The sequence below is a fragment of the Chiloscyllium punctatum genome, chromosome 22 (genome assembly GCF_047496795.1).
Source record: "Chiloscyllium punctatum isolate Juve2018m chromosome 22, sChiPun1.3, whole genome shotgun sequence".
NCBI lineage: Eukaryota > Metazoa > Chordata > Chondrichthyes > Orectolobiformes > Hemiscylliidae > Chiloscyllium > Chiloscyllium punctatum.
Window position 1 is genome coordinate 40,010,772 of NC_092760.1, and position 14,177 is coordinate 40,024,948.

The following is a 14,177-nucleotide window of genomic DNA, read 5'->3' on the forward strand; positions in this document are numbered from 1 at the left end:
CGAAGGAAGATATTTAATTGGGGAAAAGGAAATTATGACACTACCAGACAGGAGTTGGGAAGTGCAGACAGGGAGAAATTGTTCCACAGAAAGGGGACAGCAGACATGTGGAGACTATTTAAGAAGCAGTTGTTGTGAGTGATGCATGAATTTGTTCCTCTGAGACTGGTAAGATTAAGGAACCTTGGATGACGAGAACAGAGGACCTTCTCATCAAAAGAAAGAAGGTAGCTTACGTAAGGTGGAGGAAGCAAGGATCTAGCACAGCTTTAAAGGATTACGCTTGCTAGAAAGAAGCTCAGAAATGGACTGAGGAGAGCCAGGAGGGGACACGAAAGGCTTAGCAAGAAAGATTAGGGAGAACCCAAAGGCATTTTACTCATATGTGAGGAATATGAGAATGATCAGGGAGAAGGTAGGGTCAATCAGGGATAGCGGAGGGAACTTGTGCGTGGAGTCTCAGCAGATAGGGGAAGCCCTAAATGAGTTTTTTGCTTCGGTTTTCACAAAGGAAAGGGAGCTGTTGTGAATGAAAACTTTGAGGAGCTGGGATACAGGCTTGACCAGCTCATGATTGATGGTTGTTGTGCTGGAAATTTTGGAAAACATTAAGATTGATAAGTCCCCAGGGCCAGACCAGATTTATCCTGGGCTGCTCTGGGAAGCGAGAAAGGAGGTTGCTAAGCTGCTGGTGAGGATCTTTGCCTCCTCATTTTCCACAGGGGTCGTACAGGAGGATTACAAGGAGGCGAATGTTATTCCTCTTTTCATGAAGGGTAATAGGGAAATCCCTGGCAATTACAGACCAGTCAGTCTTACATCTGTGGTCAGCAAAGTTTTGGAAAAAAATTCTGAGGGATAGGATTTATGACTATTTGGCAAAGCCTAGAGTGATTAAAGGCAGTCAGCATGGCTTTGTGAGGGGAGGGTCATGCCTCACAAATCTTATTGAGTTCTTTGAGGAGGTGACAAGACAGGTCGACGAAGGTTGAGCAGTGGATGTGGTGTACATGGACTTCAGCAAGGCATTTGATAAGGTTCCCCATGGCAGGCTCATTCATAAAATCAGGAAGTATGAGATACAGGAAGATTTAGCTATCTGGATTCAGAATTGGTTGGCTGACAGAAGGCAGAGAGTGGTTGTAGATGGAAAGTATTCTACCTGGAGGTCAGTGTTGAGTGAGGTCCTGCAGGGTTTTGTTCTTGGTCTCTGCTCTTTAAATGACTTGAATGAGGAGGTTGAGGGGTGGGTTAGTAAATTTACAGACGCAAAGGTTGGAGGTGCCATTGATAGTATCAAGGGCTACTGCAGGCTGCAGCGCAACATAGACAGGATGCAGAGCTGGGCTGAGAAATGGCAGATGGAGTTCAACCTAGATAAATGCGAAGTGATGCATTTTGGAAGGTCAAACTCAAATGCTGAATATAGGATTAAAGACAGGATTCTTGGCAGTGTGGAGGAACAGAGGAATCTGGGTGTGCAAGTACATATATCCTTCAAAGTTGCCACCCAAGTGGATAGCGTTGTTAAGAAAGCATATAGTGTTTTGGCTTTCATTAATAGGGGGATCGTGTTAAGAGCAGCAAGGTTTTGCTATAACTCTACAAGTCCCTGGTGAGACCACACTTGGAATATTGTGTCCAGTTATGGTCACCCTACTGTAGGAAAGATACAGAGGCTTTGGAGAGGATGCAAAGAAGGTTTACCAGGATGCTGCTTGGACAGGAGGGCATGCTTTATGAAGAAAGGTTGAACAAGCTCGGACTTTTCTCTCTGGAGAGAAGGAGGAAGAGAGGAGACCTGATTGAGGTATTTAAGATAATGAGAGGAATAGATAGAGTCACTAGCCAGAGACGTTTCCCCAAGGCAGGATTGAATGGTATGAGGAGTCATAGTTTTAAGATGTTAGGAGAAAGGTATAGAGGAGACGTCAAAGACAGGTTCTTTACGCAGAGAGTGTGAATGCATGGAATGTGTTGCCAGCGGTGGTGGTGGAAGCAGAGTCATGAGGGACATTTAAGCGACTGCTGGACATGCACATGGATAGTAGTGAGTTGAGGGATGTGTAGGGCCTGTTCTGTGCTGTACTTTTCTATGTTCTATCTGCCCATGGCCAGATGAATCTACACTGCCCTCCATCTGCAGGGGTACTGAAGACATCGTGCAGCTTGGCATCTTTGACCATTTCCATCAGAACTCTGGCCGCGGTGTCCAGTTTACTGTCCCACCCACCGAATTCTCCGTTTGCATCAATGATACAGTTGAAGCCTCTGGCTAGAATGACCAGCCTGGACATAGCCAGCAACAGTAGAAACTACTACAGGATGGCCAACTGCTTACTCTTTCCCACTAGGGTATACACGTTAATTAGTCTCAGGGGAGCATTTTTGTACGTAAAGTTAGCGATGAGGAGGCGCCCGCCCTCCACCACCTTAACCTGTGAGATGAAGTTGCCTCCTCGCAGCAGGATACCCAGGCCAGAGGAGCTGTTATCATTGCTAAATTGATGTCCCATGGGCCCACAAGCTCAGCCATCTCCCGTAGCTGCTGAGGTGTGGTATCCCACACTCCGACAGAAACGATATATTTGCTTTAACATCGGCAAGGAAAGTTAATGCTGACAATTTTAACACCCATTTAAAGTTTGAGGTTACCAGTGTCCATTCACCAATGGTCCTGTCCCTGGGGCAGCTGTCTGCATCCCTGTGATGTGGGCGAACTGTTGGACCCTCGCACGGCTGAGGTAACCAGGGGGTACCCACTGCCGGGATCATTTCCCAACTCTGATGTCATCAAAGTAAGCCCAGGGTCCGCAGAGTTCAGTTCTGTGTCTGACAGAGGGATTGTCAGAGGATTACGACTCCCAGTTACCTGGAGTTGTGGGGCAGTGGGTACCCCCTGATTCTCACCAAGTGGGGGCTGGGCTTTACCAGTCCTCTCGGGGGGTCCATTATTTTTGGCGTGGGGGGGGTACTCCTCTCCTTTTCCCCTGTGGCGTTCTGCCTCTTCTTTTGGTGATGACCGTCCTTCCGCCTCACTTTGTCATCTGAATAGCTGCTAGTTGTCATTTCCCACTTTGCTGTGAGGCTTTGGGGGCCTGGCGGGTTTTCCTCTTCCTGTGTTTACTGCTAACCACTCCCCGACCTCTTCGGTTTCCTCCTCCTCCATTGCCTCTGTCTGTACAGCTGGAGCTTGGGTCAGTTTTTGTGCCTCCACACTGGCTGCCGTCTGTTCCACTCCAGCTTGTCCTTCTTTCTGGGTGCTATTTGACTCAGTTCTGGATAGTGGTGCCTTGTTGATCTTTGGGGGTCCACGGCTGACATTGCCACCTCCAGCCAACTGACCGTACGTTATGCCCCCTCCCCCCCCCCCCCTTCCTGGGCACGCCTAATACATGTGGCCTGCCTCCCCACACAGGTTACATCTTTTGGACTCCTTGCAGTCCTTGGTCAGGTGACCTTCCTGTTTGCAGTTCCTACAGATCGTTACCTTACAGTCTGCTGCCATGTGTCTTGCCCTCCTGCAGGTTTGGCACATTCTAGGCTGCCCTGCGTACATCAGGTAGCCTCTGCTCCCTCCAGTCGTGAAGCTGTTGGGTGGGTGGAAGATGTTCCCACTGGCATCCACCTTCAGGGTCACCTTGACCTGCTGCTTACTGGTCCAGATTCTGAATGGGTCCACAACATCAGTGGTGTCTCCTTCCAGCTGCACACACCTTCCCAGGAAGGTCAAGACATCTGCTGCTGGAATGTGTGGGTTGTACATATGGATTGCAATGTAAAATGAGATAATTTGGCTCATTGTGCCAGCTCTTTGAGAAAAAGTTATTCAGTCACTTGCATTCCCTGTCACTTCCCACAGCAACAGTAGGGGGAGCACCTCTTGCACATTTCAGTATCAGATCCTCTCTTTAATATAGGCCCAATTATATTATGGAATCGCGACATTCTACATGATAATTCAGGTGCCAATCTTCCAGGATTGTCCTGAATTCTCGAAAAATAAATGAAATCTCCTGGGCACTGCGAGGCACAGACCTAGAGAATTCCTGGAGGAAGACATGTGCCGAAGAAAAAAATGTGTGTACTGTACCTTATTATGATTGTAACAAATGGTAATTAATACTGGACAAGGCATTGGGCACAAAAAGTTAACTGTTTTCTCTCCGCAGATGCTGCCAAACCTGCAATATTTCCAGCAATTTCTGTTCTTGTGCATTTCAGATCTTCAGCATCCACAATTCTTGATTTATCCCAAACTAAGGTATGGTTGACAAACTGTAAGTTTTATACTTCTTTTGTTTCCTTTGGAGTTCCGTCAGTGAACATATTCAGAGGAGGTTACCGATGTACTTATAACAACAGGGCACAAAGATTATTACACAAAATAAATGAACTATATTACATTGTAACAATGAAGTGGAAGTGCCAGTGTTGGATTGGGGTGTACAAAGTTAAAAATCACACACCAGGTTATAGTCCAACAGGTTTATTTGGAAGTACTAGCTTTCAGAGCATTACTCCTCCATCAGGTAGCTGTGGAGCTGTTATCTAGGTTTGTTCAATAGACCGTTTCAGTTGCATGACACTGTGATCTTTTTCTATAAGTTCTGTGTCTTACGATCTTGCTCCACAGTTACAATAGACAATAGGTGCAGGAGTAGGCCATTCTGCCCTTCGAGCCTGCGCCACCATTCAATATGATCATCGCTGATCAACCTTAATCAGTATCCTGTTCCTGCCTTATCTCCATAACCCTTGATTCCACTATCCTTGAGAGCTCTATTCAACTCTTTCTTAAATGAATCCAGAGACTGGGCCTGCTATTAGCCTTCTTCACTAACTGCTGTACCTGCATGCTTACCTTCATTGACTGGTGCACAAGAACACCCAGATCTCTTTGTACTGTCCCTTTACCTAAATTGATTCCATTTAGGTAGTAATCTGCATTTCTGTTCTTGCCACCAAAGTGATAACCGTACATTTATCCACCTTAAACTGCATCTGCCATGCATCTGACCACTCATCTAACCTGTCCAGGTCACCCTGTAATCTCCTAACATCCTCCTCACATTTCACCCTGCCACCCAGCTTAGTATCATCAGCAAATTTGCTAATGTTATTACTAATACCATCTTCTATATCATTAACATATATTGTAAAAAACTGCGGTCCCAGCACTGATCCCTGCGGTACCCCACTGGTCACTGCTTGCCATTCCGAAATGGAGCCGTTTATCACTACTCTTTGTTTCCTATCAGCCAACCAACTTTCAATCCAAATTAGTACTTTGCCCCAATACCATGTGCCCTAATTTGGCTCACTAACCTCCTATGTGGGACTTTATCAAAAGCTTTCTGAAAGCTTACCTGATGAAGGAGCAACTGTAAAAGCAGTTTTTACAGTCTCATTATGTATATCAGAAAGATTATTTCAATCCTTATACCCCAATCCTATTGATAGACTACCCTCATTGAGGGCCATCCCTATTTCCATGCTGAAGCTCCTTGTTCAGCTGACATGTCTTATAATTGGTTCAACCATGATCATGTTGAATGGTAGAGTATGCTTGAAGCAGGTAAAAACAATGACTGCAGATGCTGGAAAGCAAATACTGGATTAGTGGTGCTGGAAGAGCACAGCAGTTCAGGCAGCATCCAATGAGTAGCGAAATCGACGTTTCGGGCAAAAGCCCTTCATCAGGATGAAGGGCTTTTGCCCGAAACGTCGATTTTGCTGCTCGTTGGATGCTGCCTGAACTGCTATGCTTGAAGCATATTGAGTACTGTTTAATGGGATAGTCTCTCAGAGGAAAATAGAAGTGGCAGTCAGATTTTGGGTACTGAGAATGAATCTTACAGTAAACAGGATTTGTCAAGATTTAAAAGAATAATTGTCATAGGGGACCCTCCTGTCAGGAACAGAGACAGGAGATTCTGCAGCCATGAGAATGATCCTAGTATAGTATGTTGCCTTCCAGGTGCCAGGGGTAAGGATGTCTGAAAACGGTTGAAGGGGAGAGTCAGAGCTGGAAGTTGTTGTACACATTGGTAGGAATGACGTAGTTAGGAAAAGGGTTAAGGCTTTGCAGAGTGTATAAAAGATTAGGTAGAAGGCTAAAGAGCAGAATCTCAGGTAGTATTCTCTGGTTTACTCCCAGTGCCATGTTCTAATGAAAGTAGGAATAAAAAGATAGGACAGATAAATCAATGCTTGCTAAGATAAATCAATGACTGAAGAGATAGTGTAATGAGCAAAAGTTTAGATTTTAGGATACTTGGGATCTCTTCTGGGCAGAAAAAGATCTTTTCAAAAGGGATGGATTTCACCTGAACTGGAAAGGGACTAATATCCTGGCAGGGAGATATTTCGGGAGCCTTTAAACTAGTAGAGAGAGGTGGTGGAGGGTTTCCTAAGTAGCAGTAAAAATAGAAAGAAAGATGAGAACGGTTCTGAATCAGAAAAGAGTAATTTAAATAGAAAAGGCAGACAAAAGCAAGTCAGAGAGTGAGGTGACTCTGAAGAATTAGACTGCATTTATTTCCATGCAAGGGGTCTTACAGATAAGGCAGATAAACTCAGGCTGTGTATACGAACATGGGACTGGGATGTCATAGCCATTACAGAAACATGGCTAAGGAAAGAACAGGACTGGCAGTTCAATATTCTGGGTTTTAGATATGAAAGGAAGGATAGAAAGGGAGGCAAGAGAGGGGGGGCAGTGGCATTTTGATTTAGGTAAACATTACCACTGTAAGTAGAATATTTCTGAGGAATCATCCAGTAAAAATGAAATGGGTAGAAATAAGAAAAGGATGATCACTTGATGAGATTGATTTGATTTATTATTGTCACATGCCTAGGTATGGTGAAGAGTTTTGTTTTGTGTGCAGAACAGGCAGATCATTCCATATAAAAATCATAAAGTGATTGCACAGAGCAAGGAATACACAGCTACGGTTGCATAGAAGGTGCAGAAAAGCAAGATCAACATGAGAAGTCCATTCAGAAGTTAATACAGCAGGGAAGAAGGTGTTCTTGAACCTGTTGGAATATGTGTTTAAGCTTTTTTATCTTCTGCCTGATGGAAGAGGTTGGAAGAGATTATAACTGGGGTGGGAAAAATCTTGGAAGATGTTGGCTGCCTTTCTGAAGCAGCGAGAAGTGTAGATGGAGTCAATGGATGGAAGGTTGAACTGTGTAATGGACTGGGCTGTGTTCATACCTCTCTGTAGTTTCTTACAGACCTGGGCAGAGCAGTTGCTGTTTCAAGCCGTGATGCATCCATATAGAATGCTTTCTATGGTGCATCTATGAAAGTTGATGAGAGTTTTTATGGACAGGCCAAATGTCCTTAATCTCCTGAGGAAGAAGAGACATTGTTGTGCCTTCTTGACCATCACATCAACTTGGGTGGGTCCAGGACAGATTATTGATGATGGTCATTACTAGGAACTTGATGTTCTCGACTATTTCAACCTCAGTTCCATTGATGTAGATAGTGGTATGCCCTCCCCCTTGCTTCCTGAGGTTGATGATCAGCTCTTTATTTTTTTAGACAGAGTGTGGGTCGTGTGTGGAATGAACTGCCAGAGGAAGTGGTGGCTGCAGGTACAGTTATAGCATTTAAAAGACATTTGGATAAGTACCTGAATAGAAAAGGTTTGGAGGGATATGGGTCAGTTGCAGGCAAGTGGGAATAATTTAGTTTGGAACATGGTTGGCATGGATGAGTTGGACAGAAGGGATTGTTTTCATGTTGAATGACTATAAGATTGAATGGCCTACTCCTGCTCTTATTTTCAATGTCTTCTATGTTTTATTTTCAGCAAAGTTCTGTACATACACTCAGTGCTTTATTCTCAGTTGCTATTCCTTCCAGAGACCCTAAAGCAGCCTTTAACAGCCTTCTGTTTCTGGAGATTGTTCCAAGCAACTGAGGACATTCCCTTTTTTTAGAGACTACTAAAATAAGAGCACCTCTGCTGTTTGTACCTTTTCTCTTTGAATTAATCTGTGTATGGACCTCTCTCTCCCTGATTCAAACTCAAGTCAACAAACAGTTTAACAAATATCTGTCAGGATCTTGCTGCACTAGCCAGAACTGCATGTTTTTTTCTTGTAAATGCTGTCTTTAGCTCTCCGTTTAAATTGTTCTTCTAATCTTTTAAAAAACACATCAAACCTCAGTAGAATTGTAAGCTAAAATTAATTTTTCTTCTACCTTAACCTAAGATTCAAAATAATATTATACGAACTTTCTTCACAAAACTTTTTATCAACGACTATATTTATTAATTCTGAAAATATTAGGGATGTGGAAAAAGGTAGGTTGACCAGGCCGTGGTCAGAGGTAGAACATCTTACGTTTAGACTTCCAGGAGTATGGTCACTGAGAGTTGACAACCCTTGGCAATACCTTCACAAAAGTACTGTTGCCAACCATTTTGCAGCACCTTTGTGTATACATTGTTGGTCCCTTTAAAATTTAACAGTTTGTATCTATTCTGATGAATACAAGATGAAAAATGTCAAGAAGTATATAATCTTAACTTGGAATACTCAAATTCTGTACTTTCAAGTAGCTTTTCGTCGTTTCATTTTTAGACAAGAAATGATTGCAGCTGGCTAGTTTAGTTTGATTTATTGTTACCATATATATCAATATACAGTGAGAAGTTTTACTTTGCATGCTATATAGGCAGATCACACCATATAAAATGCAGAAGAGTAGCAGGATCCCTGGACAGAGGTGAGGGGAGTGGTGTGGGTGGAGGTTTTGAACTTCCTGCGGTGGCAGGGAAAGGTACCAGGAGTGGGGTGTGGGCTGGTGGGGAGGGGGTGGACCTGACGATGGAGTTGCGGAGGGAATGTTGTATATATTGCATCATCCTTCACCACTTCCACCATAAGACCATAAGACCATAAGACATAGGAGTGGAAGTAAGGCCATTCGGCCCATCGAGTCCACTCCGCCATTCAATCATGGCTGATGCGCATTTCAGCTCCACTTGCCAGCGTTCTCCCCGTAGCCCTTAATTCCTCTAGACAACAAGAACCTATCAATCTCGGCCTTGAAGACATTTAGCGTCCCGGCTTCCACTGCACTCCGTGGCAATGAATTCCACAGGCCCACCACTCTCTGGCTGAAGAAATGTCTCCGCATTTCCGTTCTGAAATGACCCCCTCTAATTCTAAGTCTGTGTCCACGGGTCCTAGTCTCCTCGCCTAACAGAAACAATTTTCTAGCATCCACCTTTTCAAAGCCATGTATTATTTTGTACGTTTCTATTAGATCTCCCCTTAATCTTCTAAACTCCAACAAATACAATCCCAGTATCCTCAGCCGTTCCTCATATGCTAGACCTGTCATTCCAGGGATCATCCGTGTGAATCTCCGCTGGACACGTTCCAGTGCCAGTATGTCCTTCCTGAGGTGTGGGGACCAAAACTGGACACAGTACTCCAAATGGGGCCTAACCAGAGCTTTATAAAGTCTTAGTAGTACATCTCTGCTTTTATATTCCAACCCTCTTGAGATAAGAGACAACATTGCATTCGCTTTCTTAATCACAGACTCAACCTGCATGTTTACCTTTAGAGAATCCTCGACTAGCACTCCCAGATCCCTTTGTGCTTTGGCTTTATTAAGTTTCTCACCATTTAGAAAGTAGTCCATTCCTATATTCTTTTTGCCAAAGTGCAAGACCTCGCACTTGCTCACGTTAAATTCCATCAGCCAGACCTCGCACTTGCTCACGTTAAATTCCATCAGCCATCTCCAAACTGACCTCACCACCAGCGTTCCGGAGAGATCATTCTCTCTGCAAAACCCTTGTCAGGTCCAACCCCACCCACCAGCCCACACCCACTCCTGGCACCTTTCCCTGCCACTGCAGGAAGCGCAAAACCGTGTCAACACCACTCCCCTCACCTCCGTCCAAGGCCCCAAGGGATCCTTCCACATCCAACAGAAATTTACCTGTACCTCTACCAATGTTATCTACTGCACCCGTTGCACCCGATATAGTCTCCTCTACATTGGGGAGACAGGATGTCTTCTTGCGGATCGTTTCAGAGAACATCTCTGGGACTCACACACCCACCAACCCCACCACGCCGTGCCTGAACACTTCAACTCCCCCTCCCACTCCATCAAGGACATGCAGGTCCTGGGCCTCCTCCACCCCAAACCATTACCACCCGTTGCCTGGAGGAAGAACGCCTCATATTCTGCCTTGCGACGCTGCAACCACATGGGATAAATGTGGATTTCAATGGCTTCCTCATTTCCCCTCCCCCTACATTATCCCAGTTCCAAGCTTCCAACTTGGTACTGCCCTGCTGACCTGTCCATCATTCTCCCCTCCGACCTATCACCTTCTCCCTCACCTTCATCTACCTATCGCTTTCTCAGCTACCTTTCCCCCCCCAACTTCATCCCCCCCTCCCATTTATCTCTCAGTCCTCGGCCCACAAGCCTCATTCCTGATGAAGGGCTTATGCCCGAAACATCGATTCTCCGGCTCCTCGGTTGCTGCCTGACCTGCTGTACTTTTCCAGCACCACACTCTCAACTCTGATCAGCATCTGCAGTCCTCACTTTCTCCTAACATTTAAAAGGCATCTGGATGGTTATATGAATAGGAAGGGTTTGGAGGGATAGGGGCCAAATGCTGGCAAATTTGACTAGATTCATTGACTCAGCATGGATGACTTGGACCAAAGGTTCTGATTCCATGCTGTACATACCAAAGACACTATAACCCAAACTTCTTTGTCAGAAAATAAATGAAATTTTCCCATAGAGCCAAATTTCACAAAATTTTAGACATGCCCATGGCACAAATACCAATATGTACACAAAAATTCAACCAACTAAAGAATTGAGGGTGAAGCGTCTAAAGGGAAGATGGTGCCACAGTAGACTCGTAAAACAACTGAAGGTTAATGTTCTGTGGACACTGGTTTAAATCCCACCATGGCAGATGATTAAGTAATTCAAATTCAGTTCGTGATTAGGGACAACAGGGTGTGATTGTAAGTGAGGCAGATAGGGGGATCCTGAGTTCAAGAATGCAGGAGACTTAGCTTTTGACCTTAACTAACAAGTTGTGTGGATGAGGAAAAGGGCTGCAGGGAGGATTAACAATGGTACCATGGTGCAGAAGGCCATTCAGGAGGAGGGAACACCAAGCCAAGTGGGTAGTTCTAGCTGGATTCTATAATTAAGGGATTGATAGTATCATTTGCAAGCCGGATCAGGAGTCCTGCATGGTGTATTGTCTGACTGGTGCCAGGGTGCAGGACATCTCTAACTGACTTGAAAGGATATTGGAGCGGTTGGAGAAGGATGTCATTGTTGTGGTCCACGTTGGGACAAACAACATAGGCAAGGCTAGGATGGGGACTATCAAAATCTAGGAATGAAATTAAGGGCCAGTTCCTCAAGAGTTATAAAATCTCCGGATTACTGCCCAAGCAAATTGGGTTCGGGATAAGAAAATAAGAAAACATGTGCCTCAGGGACTGGTATGGGGGGTGGGGGGGGGGGGGGGGGGGGGGGGGGGGGGGGGGTGGGGGTGGGTAGTGGGTTCCATTTCATGGGGCATTGGCATCAGTTTTGGAACTGGGGGGAATCTGTACCGATGGGATGGTCTCCACCTGAACCAATTTGGAACCAGTGTTCTAGCGAAAATGATAAATAGGCTGATTACTAGGACTTTAAACTAGTGAGTTGAGGATAAGGGAGAGGGAAAACAACAGGAAGTATGATGGTAAATAAAAAGGTAAGCATGTGTGCAGCAGGGTTTAAGTTCAAGGCAGACTATGACAGAAGTAAAAAGGAAGAATAACTCAGGAGATATTATTAGAGATGTTGGAAATCATATGTAAGAAAGTTAGCTGAACGCTTGTAGCATTTGTAACAAGGTTGAATATGATTTAGCAGCCATTATGAAGACATGGTTACAGGATGGTCACGACTGGGAGTTATATATCCAGCGGTATCAGACTATTCAGAAGGACAGACTGGAAGGTAAGGGAGGTGGTGTAGCTCTGATATTCAAGGATGACATCAGGGCAGTGCTGAGAAATGATATCGGTTCTGTGGAGAATAAGCTTGAATCCATCTGGGTGGAAATTAGAAATTCTAAGAAGAAAATGTCACTGATAGGCATAGGCTATAGGCCAGCAAATAACATTGGGGTGAGCAATAGACAAAGAAATAACTAATTCCTGTAAAAATGGTCTGGCAATTATCATGGGGGATTTTAATCCACGTGTCAATTGGTTGAACCAGCTTGGTCAGGGTAGCCTTGAGGAGGTGTTTGTTGATTGTATCCGTGATAGTTTTCTTGAACAGTATGTAATAGAACTAACGAGGGAGCAAGCTATCCTAGATCTGGTCCTGTGTAATGAGACACAAATAATTAATAACCTCATATTCAGGGATCCTCTTTGAAGGAGCAATCAGTTTGGTTGAATTTAGAATACAAATAGAGAGTGTGAAGATAAAATCTAATTCCAGGGTCCATTGCTTAAACAAGGGAGACCAAAATAGAATGGTTGAGGACTTCGCTAAAGCACACTGGAAACGAAGATTTTATGATGGGACAATTGATGAGCAGTGGAGGACTTTCAAAGCCATTTTTCAAAGTACTCAGCAAAATTATATTCCAGTGAAAAGAAAGGACTGTAGGAAAAGGAGTAATCTGCCATGGGTGTCTAAGGAAATAAGGGAGGCTATCAAATTGAAAGAGAAGGAATACAAAGTGGCCAAAAACAGCATGAAACTAGAAGATTGGGAAAACCCCAAAGGTCAACACAAAGCCACAAAAAAGAAAAGTAAGATAGAACATGAGAAAAAACAAGCACAGAATATACAGACAGATAGCAAAAGTTTCTATAAATATATAAAATGAAAAAGAGTGGCTAAAGTAAACATTGGTCCTTTCAAGGATGAGAAAGGGCATTTATGGGATGTGATGAAATGGCCGAGGCATTGAACAGGTGTTTTGTGTTGGTCTTCACAGTGGAGGACACTAATAACATGCCAGTAATTGTCCAAAGAGACAAAGGTAGGTGAGGACCTGGAAACAATCATTATTATGGAAGAGGTAGTGTTGGGCAAACTAATGGAGCTAAGGGTAGACAAGTCTCCTGGCCCTGATGGAATGCATCCTAGGGTACTAAAAGAGATGGCAGGAGAAATAGCAAGTGCACTGGTGATAATTTTCCAAAATTCGCTGGACTCTGGGGCAGTCCCAACAGATTTGAAAACAGCAAATGTGACGTCTCTGTTTAAAAAGTGAGGTAGACAAACGAAGGGGAATTATAGACAGGTTAGCTTAATCTCTGTAGTGGGGAAATACTTGAGTTTATTATCATGAAAGAAATAGCAAGGCATCCCGATAGATATTGTCCCATTGGGCAGACGCATCATAGGTTCATGAAGGATAGGTCATGCTTAACAAATCTTTTGGAATTCCTCGAAGGCATTATGAGCAAGGTGGACAACAGGAACCCATTGGATGTGGTGTACCTAGATTTCCAAAAGGCCTTTGACAAGGTGCTGCACAAGAGGCTGCTACATAAGAGAAGGATGCATGGCGTTATGGACAAAGTATTAGCATGCATAGAAGATTGGTTGACTAACAGGAAGCAAAGAGTGGGGATAAATGAGTGCTATTCTGGCTGGCAATCGTGGACTAGTCAAAAGTGAGGACTGCAGACGCTGGAGATTAGAGTTGAGAGTGTGGTGCTGGAAAAGCACTGCAAATCAGGCCGCATCCGAGGAGCAGGAGAATCGACATTTCGGGCAAAAACCTGATTCTTGATGAAGGGCTTTTGCCTGAAATGTCAATCAGTGACTAGTGGTGTGCCTCAGGATCGGTGTTGGGACCGCAATTATTCCCAATTTATATAGATGATTTGGAGTTGGGGACCATGAATAGCGTGTCAAAGTTTGCAGATGACACTAAGATGAGTGGCAGAGCAAAGTGTGCCAGAGGACTGTGAAACTTTGCAGAGGAACATAGACACTTGAGTGAGTGGGCAAAAGGTCTGACAGATGGAATACATGTTAATAAATGTGAAGTCATCCATATTGGTAGGAGTAACAGTAAAAAGGATTATTACTTGAATGGTAAAGAAATTGCTGTGCAGAGGGACCTGGA